The 17,265-nt window shown below is 40.7% G+C and overlaps 1 protein-coding gene and 1 long non-coding RNA gene across 2 annotated transcripts in view; one reads left to right on the forward strand and one right to left on the reverse strand.

Moving 5' to 3' along the window:
- The window catches only part of LOC124274427 (P cell-type agglutination protein map4-like), a 53,019-nt gene that overhangs the window by 31,646 nt on the left and 4,108 nt on the right, over window positions 1-17,265 (forward strand). The gene's annotated exons all lie outside the window — the stretch shown is intronic.
- LOC124274429 lies at window positions 2,651-16,819 on the reverse strand. The gene is made up of 3 exons (XR_006897945.1): window positions 16,201-16,819; window positions 2,761-2,764; window positions 2,651-2,661 (listed from the first exon to the last, which is right to left on the reverse strand). It is a non-coding gene; the product is annotated as an uncharacterized LOC124274429 (long non-coding RNA).

Raw genomic sequence — 17,265 nt, forward strand, 5'->3', positions numbered from 1 at the left:
GTGGGTGGGATGGTTTGGGTGAGGTTGTGATATGAAACTCGGGTTATAACACGACCTCCGCAAGTTGTTGTTCGTCTTGATGGGGCTAGGTTGGATTGGATGCAACGCTCGTTTGCGGTTTTATTCGTAATTGTTTACAGGTTGACTTGACTGGGGTGGACAAGTGTTCAGTGCGGCGTAAAACAATACGAAATTCAAAAAGGCAAAGAATTGTCATTATAGTTATTTGTATAAATATAAGGCGATACGTACACATAGATTGCTACCTATAGTCTAAGACACGTCTGTACACGCAGATTATGATTCATGTGCAACGACCTCTGAGATATCCAATGCATAATAGTAAAGTGTAACAAAGTGCAACATTTAACAGTGAACTAACTGCAACGCGTAATAGTAAACTGAACGCAAGGCAGTAAAGTATAACAGTCGGTCCAACACAGTAATGTGCAACAATTAGTTGAACACATGACTCTAATAGTGAAGGAAACACATAACTGTAGACTCTAATAGTGAATGAAACGAATGACTGTAGACTCTCACAGTGACTGAGCCAGTAAAACAGGAGATTGTGTGTGTGTCTGGGGATTTAAGTCGACCGTTTCAGATTAATCTATATAAACGTATATCGATCATCTCCTACAGGAAATATTAAGTACTACGTAGGAGATACTATGTCCTACGTAGGAGATACTAAGTCCTACGTAGGAGATACTATGTCCTACGTAGGAGATACTAAGTCCTACGTAGGAGATACTAAGTCCTACGTATGAGGTACTGTCCTACGTAGGAGATATTAAGTACTACGTAGGAGGTAGTAAGACCGTGGCCCTACTACGCTTCCGTACTTTCCAACACACGCACTGTATTCAAGATTTATATGAATGGAAATGTTTTGTGTCATTGTGTGCTACATCTATTATAATTCGTTATCTATTGAAACTATGACCTCGGGCAAGACACACTCTCGACTATTTTCTGATTTGAGTTATTTTGGGGTGAACGTAAACTGAGTGCGATCGGTCGATCTTTCATGTGCGATGTGTTCACTTCCATCAGCCAGCAACCTTGTAACAACATGCCAGAGGAGATGAGCCATGTGCTAAAATAACACCCAAACATCAAAGCGTACGCCCTGTCCACATCCACAGCTTTATACAAAATCCAAAACTTGACTTCCTGAGTCGACACACACACACACACACACGCACGCACGCACGCACGCACGCACGCACGCACGCACGCACGCACACACACACACACAACCCCTCGGCTGACAGTGTTGACCGACGCAAGGTATAGCTATTCACGTCTTTGATAGACTTACCAGGGTCACATGCCCAAATCGTCAGATGTGCATATAAGGATTTCATTGAGTACGCCTTTCGTTCGTTTAATGAAGGGTTTACTTAAAGATGGCGTTGGCTCACTGGACCCTTTCATTACACCATCACCTTTTTGACCTGTGACGTCATGTATTCATTTGCCTATTAATGAGTTATCATGCATATCAGTTTCCCTCAACCTTCCTTCAACCAAAAGCAGCATTTCAGGACCCTTTCTACACAACAGCATTGTTCCATATTTAGATCTCTCTCTCTCTCTCTTTCTCTCTCTCTCCCTCCTTCTCTCTCTCAAGTCAAAGTCTTTGACATGTAAATTTAATCATTTTTTAATCTAGAAATTATTCTCGTCACGATACTGCAGAAATATTACCAATGTGACGTTAAACATTAACTCACTCACTCACTATTAACCTTCTTTATGGTTAGCGTTCCAACCTTAAGTAATGGAAGTATTTTCCTGAAAAAACACACGGCTCTCTTTTCCGAAAACCGAAATTAGATCTTACAAAACCGTAATTAGATCTTATACTCGTGTTCTGATCCACAAGAAGTGGGACACCCAAGTAGGGATCAACAATTAACATCAAATATAACTTACAATTGGTTACACCTACTTGGCTTGTCAGTCCATTTTTGAAGAGGGCATTATGCGAGGATGTCGCATTATCCATACCAGATATACTCATGAGTATTTATTGAAAAGTAAAGATCCCCCGTTGTGTATTACTTGTGGTGACAGAATAACTGTCAAACATGTCCAGCTTGACTGCACTGATTTTTTCATCACAAGGGATAAATACCTCATGTCAAAACACTGAAGGATCTTTTTCACGTTAATTATCATTTAATTATTGCATTTTTAAAAGAAATTGAATTGTTAGAGAAACTTTGATAAATGGTTTGTAAATAGATAAAACTATTCCATAATTGGTGGTTTAATTGAGCAGCTGAGATTGTGAGTGGCTGTATCCTCAATGTATAATTACTGTCCTCCTGTCGGGGTACGTAAGTCCCAAAACATGACTAAATTAAGCTTACCGAATATTTTAAACGTAGTATCTTTGTGATTTTAAATCATGGCTAAATATGACTACAATCACCAACGGCGGAAGGGATGATGTAAATCCGACCAGGTTTCGTGCAGCTAGCAACAGTACTGCACAAAAGTGCCCATGGTCTCTGGTATGGTGACCTACTTTCAGTTGTTGGCGATCTAAAGCCCATTTATAGTGTGTTGTTCTGTAGAAATATTGTTTTATGATTACATGCTAGTTTTAACTTTACGGAGATTTATATTGTCTACATATATTTTAATCTACGACTTTCCTAGTCACGGTATGGCTGAAATACTGCCGATGAGACTTTAAATTTCACTCACTCATTCAGTCACTTTGATCTTGATCAACATGGAAACGTCTCTTAAATTTATGCTAGGACGCAGTTGGTATCTATCAAGTAATGTTTTCAGAATGCCAGTCAAACAAGCATTGGAATACGATTGGTGGCTGTGTTCTCAGTGCATGTTTAACATGTCCTAAAGATGTATAATATCCTTTATATCGGGTGTTGCAACAGTGTCAAATTTCATATCAATAAATTTTAAAAACAACAACATGCAGAGCTTTTACGGCCTTCCGGAAACATCATTGATGTGCGATGGCGACTCTCTCCACAATGCAGATTTGAACATTCATCTCAAACTAATATATAAGTGGTGATAACGACTGAACATTAGAGATGAGAGTGGCTTATTTATTCATGAATTTAATGCTTTCTCTAGTCTAGAATTTTTCAAATGTATTATTTTCTGGTATCCTCTCTGATATGGGCTCGTGCGCTGACCTCTCCTGAAACTATTTAGCATGATCTAAAATGATAATGAATTAAATGAATTTCTTGTATATGATGAAATTAATTAGTTCCAACATGATATATTTATGAAGGAATTTGTATTTATTTCCCTCAATCCTCCAGTGTTTGGACAGCATAAACCATTATATATTGACACGTTCATGAATGCTTAAGGAGACAAACATCACAGAACTAGCTTAAAGTAATGATATTTCGTGAATACACAAATTTTGTAACACTGTCCCTGACCACAAACCAAAACAGCATGTCCCTTGAGACAGGTGTTATTTAGAGATTGTTCTCCACTTATAGCCCGACAAGAGTTTTATGACATGTAATCATTTAGACTAAACGAAACTTACCTGCAAGTTGGAGGTTGATCTGGAATATCTGAAATAATCATAGGTTGGTTGGATCACGAAACATAGGAGTCATTATGCAACATCGTTAGGCAAAGTAAGACCGAGGAACACAGGAACTAGCTCTGAGGATGTGTGGACACCTTGGTTGTATGTTCACTCTACACTACAAATAACATGAGTATCAAAGCAATTCATAGGCAAGTATGCACATTTTAATTATGGTCGTCGGTAATGCGCGATATCAACATTCCAGCATGTGCTCAAGACGCACAATACTCTGTTCAACTGACAGGTGTGTTGATGACTTGTTTTCTCAAAGGTGGGTACACCTCAACCGGCTTGTAACAAGCGTCCTCCACTTTATAAGAGTTGTAACCTGTGCGTTGCACCTGTACACAACATACCGAGCGAGTGGCGAAGACAGATATGCAGGTTACGAAACATAATGATTGCTTACCTGGGTACGATGTAATCATTGATTGTGGAAATGTTGGACACTGACTCAGTAATCATTTACAACATCTATGCTATGAAACTGTCGTGTAGTAGACGGACTGAACTGATTCATATTTGCTACACAGCTAGTCTATGCATATCTTCGTCGAAATATGTATCTCATGAAAGAAGTTTAACACACCCGATAATGTTACGATCAAAGAATCCTATATACAGTCATCGTTAGACATGGTTTAGTAAGTGGAGGCGGTGGGGTAGCCTAGTTGTAAACGTTCTCGCTTGTGACGGCGAAGGCCAGGGTTCGATTCCCCACATGCGTACAATGTAGGAAGCCCATTTCTGGTGTCCCCCGCTTGAAGAATGGTAAAAGCGGCGTAGGACTATACTCACTCACTCACTGGTGTGGAATTTAAAAGTGTGGAATTTAAGATGGCTTTGGAATACAGTCATCAGATGTGCTGTTTCGTTCATAAGAAGAGACAGACATCTGATCTGGATAAAAATGACCTACATTAAGGTTCAGGTTTTAGTTTCTTTGTCTGTATGACAAAACTCCACGCGGTTGAATCTCAAAAAGGATGATTTCAACTTTCCAACAATCACCTGACGCTCAGAGATTAACTCACAAGCTGTGGTATGTAATACCCTTTTCATCCACAAATCGATATACTACTCTGGCTCAGACGTTTTGCTCAGAGATTAACTCACAAGCTGTGGTATGTAATATCCTTTTCATCCACAAATCGATATACTACTCTGGCTCAGATGTTTTGCTCAGAGATTAACTCACAAGCTGTGGTATATAATACCCTTTTTATCCACAAATCGATATACTACTCTGGCTCAGACGTTTTGCTCAGAGATTAACTCACAAGCTGTGGTATGTAATATCCTTCGCATCCACAAATCGATATACTACTCTGGCTCAGACGTTTTGCTCAGAGATTAACTCACAAGCTGTGGTATGTAATACCCTTTTCATCCACAAATCGATATACTACTCTGGCTCAGACGTTTTGCTCAGAGATTAACTCACAAGCTGTGGTATGTAATATCCTTCTCATCCACAAATCGATATACTACTCTGGCTCAGACGTTTTGCTCAGAGACTAACTCACAAGCTGTGGTATGTAATATCCATATTATTTACAAATCGATATACTACTCTGGCTCAGACGTTTTGCTCAGAGACTAACTCACAAGCTGTGGTACGTAATATCCATATCATTTACAAATCGATATACTACTCTGGCTCAGACGTTTTGCTCAGAGATTAACTCACAAGCTGTGGTACGTAATATCCATACAATTTACAAATCGATATACTACTCTGGCTCAGACGTTTTGCTCAGAGATTAACTCACAAGCTGTGGTATGTAATACCCTTCTCATACACAAATCGATATACTACTCTGGCTCAGACGTTTTGCTCAGAGATTAACTCACAAGCTGTGGTACGTAATACCCTTTTTATCCACAAATCGATATACTACTCTGGCTCAGACGTTTTGCTCAGAGATTAACTCACAAGCTGTGGTACGTAATATCCATATCATTTACAAATCGATATACTACTCTGGCTCAGACGTTTTGCTCAGAGATTAACTCACAAGCTGTGGTATGTAATACCCTTTTCATCCACAAATCGATATACTACTCTGGCTCAGACGTTTTGCTCAGAGATTAACTCACAAGCTGTGGTTTGTAATACCCTTCTCATCCACAAATCGATATACTACTCTGGCTCAGACGTTTTGCTCAGAGATTAACTCACAAGCTGTGGTATGTAATACCCTTTTCATCCACAAATCGATATACTACTCTGGCTCAGACGTTTTGCTCAGAGATTAACTCACAAGCTGTGGTATGTAATATCCATCTCATCCACAAATCGATATACTACTCTGGCTCAGACGTTTTGCTCAGAGACTAACTCACAAGCTGTGGTATGTAATATCCATATTATTTACAAATCGATATACTACTCTGGCTCAGACGTTTTGCTCAGAGATTAACTCACAAGCTGTGGTATGTAATACCCTTCTCATACACAAATCGATATACTACTCTGGCTCAGACGTTTTGCTCAGAGATTAACTCACAAGCTGTGGTACGTAATACCCTTTTCATCCACAAATCGAAATACTACTCTGGCTCAGACGTTTTGCTCAGAGGTTAACTCACAAGCTGTGGTATGTAATACCCTTTTCATCCACAAATCGATATACTTCTCTGGCACAGACGTTTTGCTCAGAGATTAACTCACAAGCTGTTGTATGTTATACCCTTTTTATCCACAAATCGATATACTACTCTGGCTCAGACGTTTTGCTCAGAGATTAACTCACAAGCTGTGGTACGTAATATCCATACAATTTACAAATCGATATACTACTCTGGCTCAGACGTTTTGCTCAGAGATTAACTCACAAGCTGTGATACGTAATATCCATACAATTTACAAATCGATATACTACTCTGGCTCAGACGTTTTGCTCAGAGATTAACTCACAAGCTGTGGTATGTAATACCCTTCTCACACACAAATCGATATACTACTCTGGCTCAGACGTTTTGCTCAGAGATTAACTCACAAGCTGTGGTATGTAATACCCTTTTCATCCACAAATCGATATACTACTCTGGCTCAGACGTTTTGCTCAGAGATTAACTCACAAGCTGTGGTATGTAATACCCTTTTCATCCACAAATCGATATACTACTCTGGCTCAGACGTTTTGCTCAGAGATTAACTCACAAGCTGTGGTATGTAATATCCATCTCATCCACAAATCGATATACTACTCTGGCTCAGACGTTTTGCTCAGAGATTAACTCACAAGCTGTGGTATGTAATACCCTTTTTATCCACAAATCGATATACTACTCTGACAGACGTTTTGCTCAGAGATTAACTCACAAGCTGTGGTACGTAATATCCATATCATTTACAAATCGATATACTACTCTGGCTCAGACGTTTTGCTCAGAGATTAACTCACAAGCTGTGGTATGTAATATCCATATCATTTACAAATCGATATACTACTCTGGCTCAGACGTTTTGCTCAGAGATTAACTCACAAGCTGTGGTATGTAATATCCATTTCATCCACAAATCGATATACTACTCTGGCTCAGACGTTTTGCTCAGAGATTAACTCACAAGCTGTGGTATGTAATAACCTCTTTATCCACAAATCGATATACTACTCTGGCTCAGACGTTTTGCTCAGAGATTAACTCACAAGCTGTGGTATGTAATATCCATCTCATCCACAAATCGATATACTACTCTGGCTCAGACGTTTTGCTCAGAGATTAACTCACAAGCTGTGGTATGTAATACCCTTTATCCACAAATCGATATACTACTCTGGCTCAGACGTTTTGCTCAGAGATTAACTCACAAGCTGTGGTACGTAATATCCATCTCATCCACAAATCGATATACTACTCTGGCTCAGACGTTTTGCTCAGAGATTAACTCACAAGCTGTGGTATGTAATATCCATATCATTTACAAATCGATATACTACTCTGGCTCAGACGTTTTGCTCAGAGATTAACTCACAAGCTGTGGTATGTAATACCCTTTTCATCCACAAATCGATATACTACTCTGGCTCAGACGTTTTGCTCAGAGATTAACTCACAAGCTGTGGTATGTAATACTCTTTTCATCCACAAATCGATATACTACTCTGGCTCAGACGTTTTGCTCAGAGATTAACTCACAAGCTGTGGTACGTAATATCCATATCATTTACAAATCGATATACTACTCTGGCTCAGACGTTTTGCTCAGAGATTAACTTCATTTACAAACAAGCTGTGGTACGTAATATCGATATCATTTACAAATCGATATACTACTCTGGCTCAGACGTTTTGCTCAGAGATTAACTCACAAGCTGTGGTATGTAATACCCTTTTCATCCACAAATCGATATACTACTCTGGCTCAGACGTTTTGCTCAGAGATTAACTCACAAGCTGTGGTATGTAATACCCTTTTTATCCACAAATCGATATACTACTCTGGCTCAGACGTTTAGCTCAGAGATTAACTCACAAGCTGTGGTATGTAATATCCATCTCATCCACAAATCGATATACTACTCTGGCTCAGACGTTTTGCTCAGAGATTAACTCACAAGCTGTGGTATGTAATACCCTTTTTATCCACAAATCGATATACTACTCTGGCTCAGACGTTTTGCTCAGAGATTAACTCACAAGCTGTGGTACGTAATATCCATCTCATCCACAAATCGATATACTTCTCTGGCTCAGACGTTTTGCTCAGAGATTAACTCACAAGCTGTGGTATGTAATATCCATATCATTTACAAATCGATATACTACTCTGGCTCAGACGTTTTGCTCAGAGATTAACTCACAAGCTGTGGTATGTAATACCCTTTTCATCCACAAATCGATATACTACTCTGGCTCAGACGTTTTGCTCAGAGATTAACTCACAAGCTGTGGTATGTAATACTCTTTTCATCCACAAATCGATATACTACTCTGGCTCAGACGTTTTGCTCAGAGATTAACTCACAAGCTGTGGTACGTAATATCCATATCATTTACAAATCGATATACTACTCTGGCTCAGACGTTTTGCTCAGAGATTAACTTACAAGCTGTGGTACGTAATATCCATATCATTTACAAATCGATATACTACTCTGGCTCAGACGTTTTGCTCAGAGATTAACTCACAAGCTGTGGTATGTAATACCCTTTTCATCCACAAATCGATATACTACTCTGGCTCAGACGTTTTGCTCAGAGATTAACTCATAAGCTGTGGTATGTAATACCCTTTTTATCCACAAATCGATATACTACTCTGGCTCAGACGTTTTGCTCAGAGATTAACTCACAAGCTGTGGTACGTAATATCCATATCATTTACAAATCGATATACTACTCTGGCTCAGACGTTTTGCTCAGAGATTAACTCACAAGCTGTGGTATGTAATATCCATATCATTTACAAATCGATATACTACTCTGGCTCAGACGTTTTGCTCAGAGATTAACTCACAAGCTGTGGAATGTAATACCCTTTTCATCAACAAATCGATATACTACTCTGGCTCAGACGTTTTGCTCAGAGATTAACTCACAAGCTGTGGTATGTAATATCCATCTCATCCACAAATCGATATACTACTCTGGCTCAGACGTTTTGCTCAGAGATTAACTCACAAGCTGTGGTATGTAATACCCTTTTCATCCACAAATCGATATACAACTCTGGCTCAGACGTTTTGCTCAGAGATTAACTCACAAGCTGTGGTATGTAATACCCTTTTCATCCACAAATCGATATACTACTCTGGCTCAGACGTTTTGCTCAGAGATTAACTCACAAGCTGTGGTACGTAATATCCATATCATTTACAAATCGATATACTACTCTGGCTCAGACGTTTTGCTCAGAGATTAACTCACAAGCTGTGGTACGTAATATCCATATCATTTACAAATCGATATACTACTCTGGCTCAGACGTTTTGCTCAGAGATTAACTCACAAGCTGTGGTACGTAATACCCTTTTCATCCACAAATCGATATACTACTCTGGCTCAGACGTTTTGCTCAGAGATTAACTCACAAGCTGTGGTACGTAATACCCTTCTTTCATCCACAAATCGATATACTACTCTGGCTCAGACGTTTTGCTCAGAGATTAACTCACAAGCTGTGGTATGTAATACCCTTCTCATCCACAAATCGATATACTACTCTGGCTCAGACGTCTTGCTCAGAGATTAACTCACAAGCTGTGGTATATAATATCCTTCTCATCCACAAAGTGGTTGGCTTCACTATTGACACATCAACGTTTAGCATACCAATCAAACAATCGGTAAACAGTTTTGTAATATTCTAGTAGATGTCTATAACAGTTTGTTTTGTATCATTAACTGTGGTATTTGTAGCCAGGACTTCTAGATTCGGGGTCGGTATATGAATTTCACTTGTGGTTTAATATACCCACACTACCATGAGGAGGGCCCAGAGTATTTGATGGGCTGGGTCGAACAAAATCATTGCGTGTGATTTTGTAGGCATTTGTGTTGAACGAAATCATAATAAAATTATTCGTGTGTTATCGAGTCACTTTCAACCGTATTGTATTGAACGGACATCTACTGAACAGTCTATTTGCAGTGAACCTGCACCATCATCATCATCATCATCATCATCATCATCATCATCATCATCATCATCACCATCACCATCGTCGTCGTCGTCCTAGCCAGGATCACCTTCACCGTAAGGGTCATTCCCAGCATACCCTTGAAGATCCGGGTTAGAATTGGTCTTCAGTAACCCAAAGTTGTCGTAAAAGGCAGCTAACAGGATTGGGTGGTCAGGCTTGCTGACTTGGTTGACACATGTCATCGTACCCCAATTGTGTAGATACGCGCTCATGCTGTTGATCACTGGATTGGCTGGTTATGCTGAGTGCGGCGTTAAACAACAAGCAGCCAAATCATTCCCATCACCAGAACTTTTCACCTAGGTCTTTTCACCTCAAAATAATTGTCGTTAATCATTAAAAGAATGTCCATGACGAACCGAGATTAAAGTTCTGAACGAAAAACTTACAACACGAGAAATCAGATTTGGGAGGACGATGGCTCCCAGGTTAAACATAGGTACTTAATACTTTGAAACGTTTAACAAATGATTTTTTTAGCTAAAGTAATACGCATAACGATGTACACGCATAGAGGATAATCGCCTGTGTTTTCTATTGCGACACAAGTTTTACTTAGTCCATAAAATGTCTCCGTCCACTCTTAATGTTTACTGGGCATGAAGTCCGATTAGGCTGATTAGGGGCTTGCAGTATCTTTTACATACTATCAGCTACCCGTGAAGGTCCGGGTTAGAATATTGATCTTTAGTAACCCATGCTTCTCGTAAGAGGCGACTAACGGGATCGGGTGGTCAGGTTCGCTGGCTTGGTTGACACATGTCATCGGTTCCCAATTGCGCAGATCGATGCTCATGCTGTTGATCACTGGATTGTCTGGTCCAGACTCGATTATTTACAGACCGACGCCATGTAGCTGGAATATTGCTGAGTGCGGCGTAAAATTAAACTCACTCACTCACTCATATCAGCGGATATTTAATTCTTTGATTATTAAACGAAACTGAAATATTCGATCCCTTTTGAATATATTTATTGTGTTTTAAAGTATAGTGTTTTAAGTGAGTGAGTGAGTGAGTGAGTTAGTTAAAAATTACAGTCACATCGGCAATATTTCAGCCATATCGTGACTAAAACAAGTTTAGAATTCACCATAAATACATGTAAATTATAAAAACCTGTCATCGAAGGACAGTAAAACCGACTAGAATATCACAGTATCAAGAAATAAAACTAGCATCTCTCTCTAAAATTGGTCCTCCCGGAGAGCGGAAGGTCGCGGGTTCGATCCCCGACCGCGTCATACCAAAAGACGTTAAAATATGGTACTTGTTGGTCCATGCCTGACGCTCGGCATTAATGGGTACAACAAGGACTGGTCGGCTCGGAGTCAGTATAAAGTGTCTGAGTGGGGTATTCATGCTTCACTGCGGCATGGTATCTCAGTGGGCTAGCACCATAAAACTAGCTTAAGTCTGGGCTAGTACCAGCAGCCGCACATACACATACACACGCATGCACGTCGTCATATGAGCGAAATATTCTCAAGCACGACGTTAAACCCAATTTCACCTCACCTCACCTCTAAAATTGGATTTTAAATTAGGACAATACATTATAAAATGGGCTTTAGATCGCCAACATGATCGCTTTAGATCGCGAAGATGTCGACCAACAAATTCGTGGTTTGCTCTGCACGAGCCGACAACATCGTCGCGGTTTGCTCCACACGAGCAGACAACATCGTTGCGTTTTGTTCCACATGGACCTCGAGCCTCCCCAAGCGGTCGTAGAAGTCCTGGACGGTGGGCGCAGTCGACGATTCTGCAGCAGGCAATACGGTTGTGCTGGAGGTAGACATCGGATTTGGAGCTATCTCGCCGGCGGGCAAGAGGGTTGACGGTTCTTCGGTTGGCAATATGGATGTGCTGGAGTTCGGATTTGTAGCGGGGGAGGAAGAAATGGGCTTTGTAGCTATTTGCATATCATCTTCTGTATTGCGTAGTCGATTGGACCGATTCCAAATCGTTTTTTCGTTTCTTGTGCAGAGATTTTTCCAAGCATCTTGCGAATCTCTTCCACTTGGTCTTGCGATAGTTGTCTTTTCGACGGCATTGGGTTTGTAACATATATCTACACCATTGTCTATATGGAAAACTAGGCAGAACCTAGGCAAACTAGGTGCAAACTAGGTAGAAACTAGGTGCGAACTAGTCAGGACCTAGGCAAACTAGTTGACGTCGCCAGTCGCTACAAGGAAGCTGAACCGTTGACGACCAAAGATTCGAACGAAGTCTCCAAAGCCTTTGAACACATATACAAACGCAGTTGCTTGACCTGGCCTGCCGTATTGCAAGTCGATCCCGGACTCGAGTTCATGGGAGCCGTGTCACAGCTGCTGGCCAAGCACGACGTCTAGGTGAGACGAGGTATAGCGGGAGCTCACTCGTTGAGAGATTCAATCACACCCTAGCCGAACGCCTGTTCTCGAACCAATACTCACAGGATTTAATCGATCCCAGAAACAGAAACACGGAATGGGTTGTACACTTGACACGAGTGGTGGATGTCATCAACAACGAAGTCACCAGACTCGTGGGCAAAAGACCCGTCGAAGCCATCAAAATGAAATCAGTCGAATCATCACCAGCGGCGGCGGCACGTCGCAATAAAACAGAAAAAACATTACCGGACTGGGTCAGCGTTAGGTACTTGTACCAGCCGGGAGAATACTAGGGAGACAGCAGAAAATGCGCCACCGATCCGATATGGTCCATGAAAATGTACAACGTAGACCTTGTCGACATCGAAGCCGGCGAACCGAACTTGTACTACTTGAAAGACGGACCGCCGAGAGCATTCTTCAGAGAGGAGTTGATGATCGTACCTCACGACACAGTACCTTACACATCACCCACCGTGTGATGATAGTTTCTCGTCATGATTTTTTATCAGTCTTGCATGCCTATTCTTCTGCTTAATGTTGCCAGCCAGCCAGCCACCCGTACGCCAAGCCGAGAGAGACACACGCACACGCACTGCGACTCGTCCGCCCACAGTGCTCGGCGGAGCAACCACACCCGAGACGACCCGAGCCTTTTTCCCGACTGACCCCATGCTCACTTAAAAGTCAATATTTCAGAAACTATTCGACTGAGTTTCATCAAATTGTGCATGCACCTCAGTAGTAGTATACACAATGGGGCTACGGGATTAGGGACTTCCCAGGGGCTCAATTTTTTAAATTGAGGGACCTGGTCCCGTAGCCCCATTGTGTATTCTACTTGTGACAGGAAGTGGTTCCGCAGTTTGTGTAGACATAGCAGGTGACAAAATCTTAGGAGAATCGGTTTAGAGCCAAGTTAAATTCGTCTGACAGATTACAGATGATTTGGCTATTGGGGAGTTGAATCAGACGATGTTTTGGCTATGGGTGCACAGGTTTCCTTAATTTCAGATCTTAAGACAAGCTTTTTGGCGTCAGGTAAACTAATGTTTTGAGTGAACTGTATCTGATTGATCTCCATCTGCTGTTTCCAGATCGGACAATCTTTTGAGAATGATGAGTGATTGTCTGCACAGTTGGTACATTTCTTAAAGTAACTGTCACAATCTTCTGTTGTATGTGTCTTCTCAAAACAGTGAGCACACACAACAGACAATGTGCAAGTTCTAACACCATGACCAAACTTCTGGCATTTAAAACATCTTAAAGGATTTGGTGTAGGTGTCAACATTAATGTGACAATATCCTGCCTTTACTGATCTGGGAGCATTTGGAGAAGAAAACAAAAACAGGTACGTGTTAGTCTGAATGGTTTCCTGTTTTTTACGTGTTGTAAAACGCTTAACGTATGTCAAACAATCGATATCTACCTCTGATGATTCCTTTGCTGGTGTTCAGTGTCTATGAGGACATACTGATACTGGAATGCCGACGAATGTTTCAGTAGTCATCAGGTTAGTTGCCTGTTGTCTTTTGCTGCACTCAACGAGTAATGCACCTGAACCTAAACGTTTGATATTATTAACGTCACCGGCAATGCCTTGTATGCCTTTCTGTATTGCAGAAGGGTTCAACCTTAATCTTGTGCTATCGTGAGTCTCAATCACGAGAAATGTGGCTAGTAATCAATGGATGTGGACAGTCGTTGGTCGTTACCATCTAGATCAGTGTCAAGTGGACGTTTTGTTTTTTTAAGGGGGGTTTCGTATGCCATGGTTAGTTTTTAATGGTTCATCATCCGAGCTCCCTACCCACCACGGATTATCACAAGGACAATGCTAAAACAAGTGGGTTTTGCAGCACCAAGGATACCCGGATGATATACTCCAGCAGAAAAATTAAAAGGTTAATTATTCCACTAGATTGGCCCATGAGCCACCGCCTTCTGGGCATACGACTCTAGGCAAAAACATGAACGTGTGTATTTGAATTTCTGAAGACTTAAAATAGCATCTCAAAATGATGTGCATTATTACATAAAGTAATGCTCAGGGCTTGGCGTGACCAGCCGATTGGTTGAACCGGGCCCATTCAACCACCCGTCTAGGTGAAGTTAGGGCCGAAGTGGTGTGTTGGGCAATAAGAACACTGTTCCTGGTACCTATGCCCTCAACCACCAGAATCCCTGAACACACTACACCCGGTCACAGGTGGGCTCGATCCCGTCACCTCAAGCTCGCTGGATCACTAGCCTGGCGCCTTAGCCAGCTCGCCCACAATGCCCCCCACAATGATATGGCTGAAATATTGTCGATGTGACTTAAAATCTTAACTTACTCACTCACAATGTGCCTGAATTATGCCTGAGTGCGGAGTTATCGGATGATAATTGATCATAGTTAGTCTAATGGTGAGTGGGTGAGATAAATCACTGCGTATCTGCATTCCAGATCTCTACACCGTTTATTCGCTGGGTCACACAGTGAATCAAACCCTGGCCACGGATAACTCGTGGCCGAGCATCATAGATAAACGTCTGTTATCTCTGATGATACATAGGTCATCCACACACTGATACACAACAGCTTGTCACTGTTATCAAACAGTTGGATTCCCTCAGTCAGTATGGCATGCATCTCAAACTTTCCTCTGGTCTTAATACTGTCAATTTTACTGTTCAACGCTGATGCTGCAATTAATAAGGCCTACGAATGTCGTCTCCTGGTTGGTGATCGTATACTTGACCTGACCCCATTGTCACACAATGATAACACCCCAAGGTAGGTCTTTTCCAATGCTGATTGGCTGAAATATTGCCGATGTAACTTAAAATCTTAACTCACTCATACTCACCTTTTCCAATGCTGATACTATGTAAGTCCCATTTCATTCAATTTTGTTTTTCATATCACGTGTTTTTAATCGTAAAATGTGTCTTATTTTAATGTGTTCTCCTGAGAGGGTACGTAAGTCCCGAAACATTTAAAGTCAACCTCAACTTACCAGATTCTTTAAACGTAGTATTTTTGTGCTTTCAACTTAGGGCTAAATTCGACTACAATCGCCAGGAGCTGAAGGGATGATGTAAATCCAGCTAGGGTCCATGCAGGTAGCAAAAGTAATATAAGTCCCCGTGGTCCCTAGTATGGTGATCTGCCTTCAGTTGTTGGCGATCTATAGCCTGTTTTTATCTTGTATTGTCCTTATAGTGCTATTAGTTTTAACTTTCCCCGCTAGCTCTAACTCTAATTGTGATATTCTAGTTGTTTTACTGTCCTTCGATGACAGCTTTTTATAATATACACATATTCCATTTCAATGTCATATATGTTCTCGTCACGATATGGCTGAAATATTGCCGATGTGATGTTAAATATTAACTCACTCGCTCACTCACTCTTATTTTAAGGTATGGCTAATTTTGACTTCAATCGCCAATCGCTGAAGGGATGATGTAAATCCAGCTAGGGTCCATGCAGGTAGCAAAGGTACTGTAAGTCCCCATAGTCTCTAGTATGGTGATCTACCTTCAGTTGTTGGCGATCTATAGCAACTTCATAGTTAAGATATTTTTAGATTTTCATACTAGTTTTACAATTGCATCTGCGATATTCTTGTTATTTTTACTGTCCTTCGCCGACAGGTTTTTATATTGATTTCTTATGACATTATAACTTGTTAATAGTCACGATATGGCTGAAATATTGCCCATGTGACTTAAAATCTTAACTCAATCATACTCACCTTTTCCAATGCTGATAGTATGTAAGTCCCATTTCATTCAAAGGTGTTTTCATATTACGTGTTTTTAGTCGTAGAATATGTGTTTTTTTAATGTATAGCTAATTCTGGCTACAATCGCCAATCCTTGAAGGGATGGTGTAAATCCAGCCAGGGTCCATGCAGGTAGCAAAGGCGCCATGATCCCCAGTATGGTGATCTACCGTCAGTTCTTGGTGATCTATAGCACGTTTTTTATACAGTATTGTCTTTGAAAGTTAAGAGATATTCATACTAGTTTTACAATTATATCTGTGATATTCTAGTTAATTTTACTGTCCTTCGCCGACAGGCTTTTATAATTTTCAATGTTTTGTGTGTGACATTTTAACTTGTTATTAGTCACGATATGGCTGAAATATTGCTGATGCGACTTAAAATCTTAACTCACCCACTCAATGCTGATTTTCCGTAGCCATTCTCAACTGAATCACAAACTTGACACCCAGACAAACCTGGGGTCAACACCAGATCTCTATTTTTATAATAATGCAATAATAATACTTCCTTTGTGGCATTGTGTTTAACAAATCCTTAGGTTAAATAATTTAGTAATATTTTTAAGCCCAGTAGTGCAGTGACGCGGTGGAGGGATTGTATAGCACCGTGTCCGGATAGTGAAGCAATGTGAAGATGAGTTGACTGCACTGCTCGCTCATATTGATCTTGTGCGATTTATTCTAAACGCTCAATGGTTTAACAATTCGCTGGCTTTCCTCTTCAGGGAACTATGCCATGACTTTGTTCTTTGATTGAAGAATCGCTGACACTGCAGAGCCTTAGTATTCAGAGGGATCTACTTGCTGTTACACACTCTTGAAGTATTAAAGATGATTCTT

This window comes from Haliotis rubra, unplaced genomic scaffold, assembly GCF_003918875.1.
Source record: "Haliotis rubra isolate DU_JTF1 unplaced genomic scaffold, ASM391887v1 Scf1903, whole genome shotgun sequence".
Classification (NCBI taxonomy): Eukaryota; Metazoa; Mollusca; class Gastropoda; order Lepetellida; family Haliotidae; genus Haliotis; species Haliotis rubra.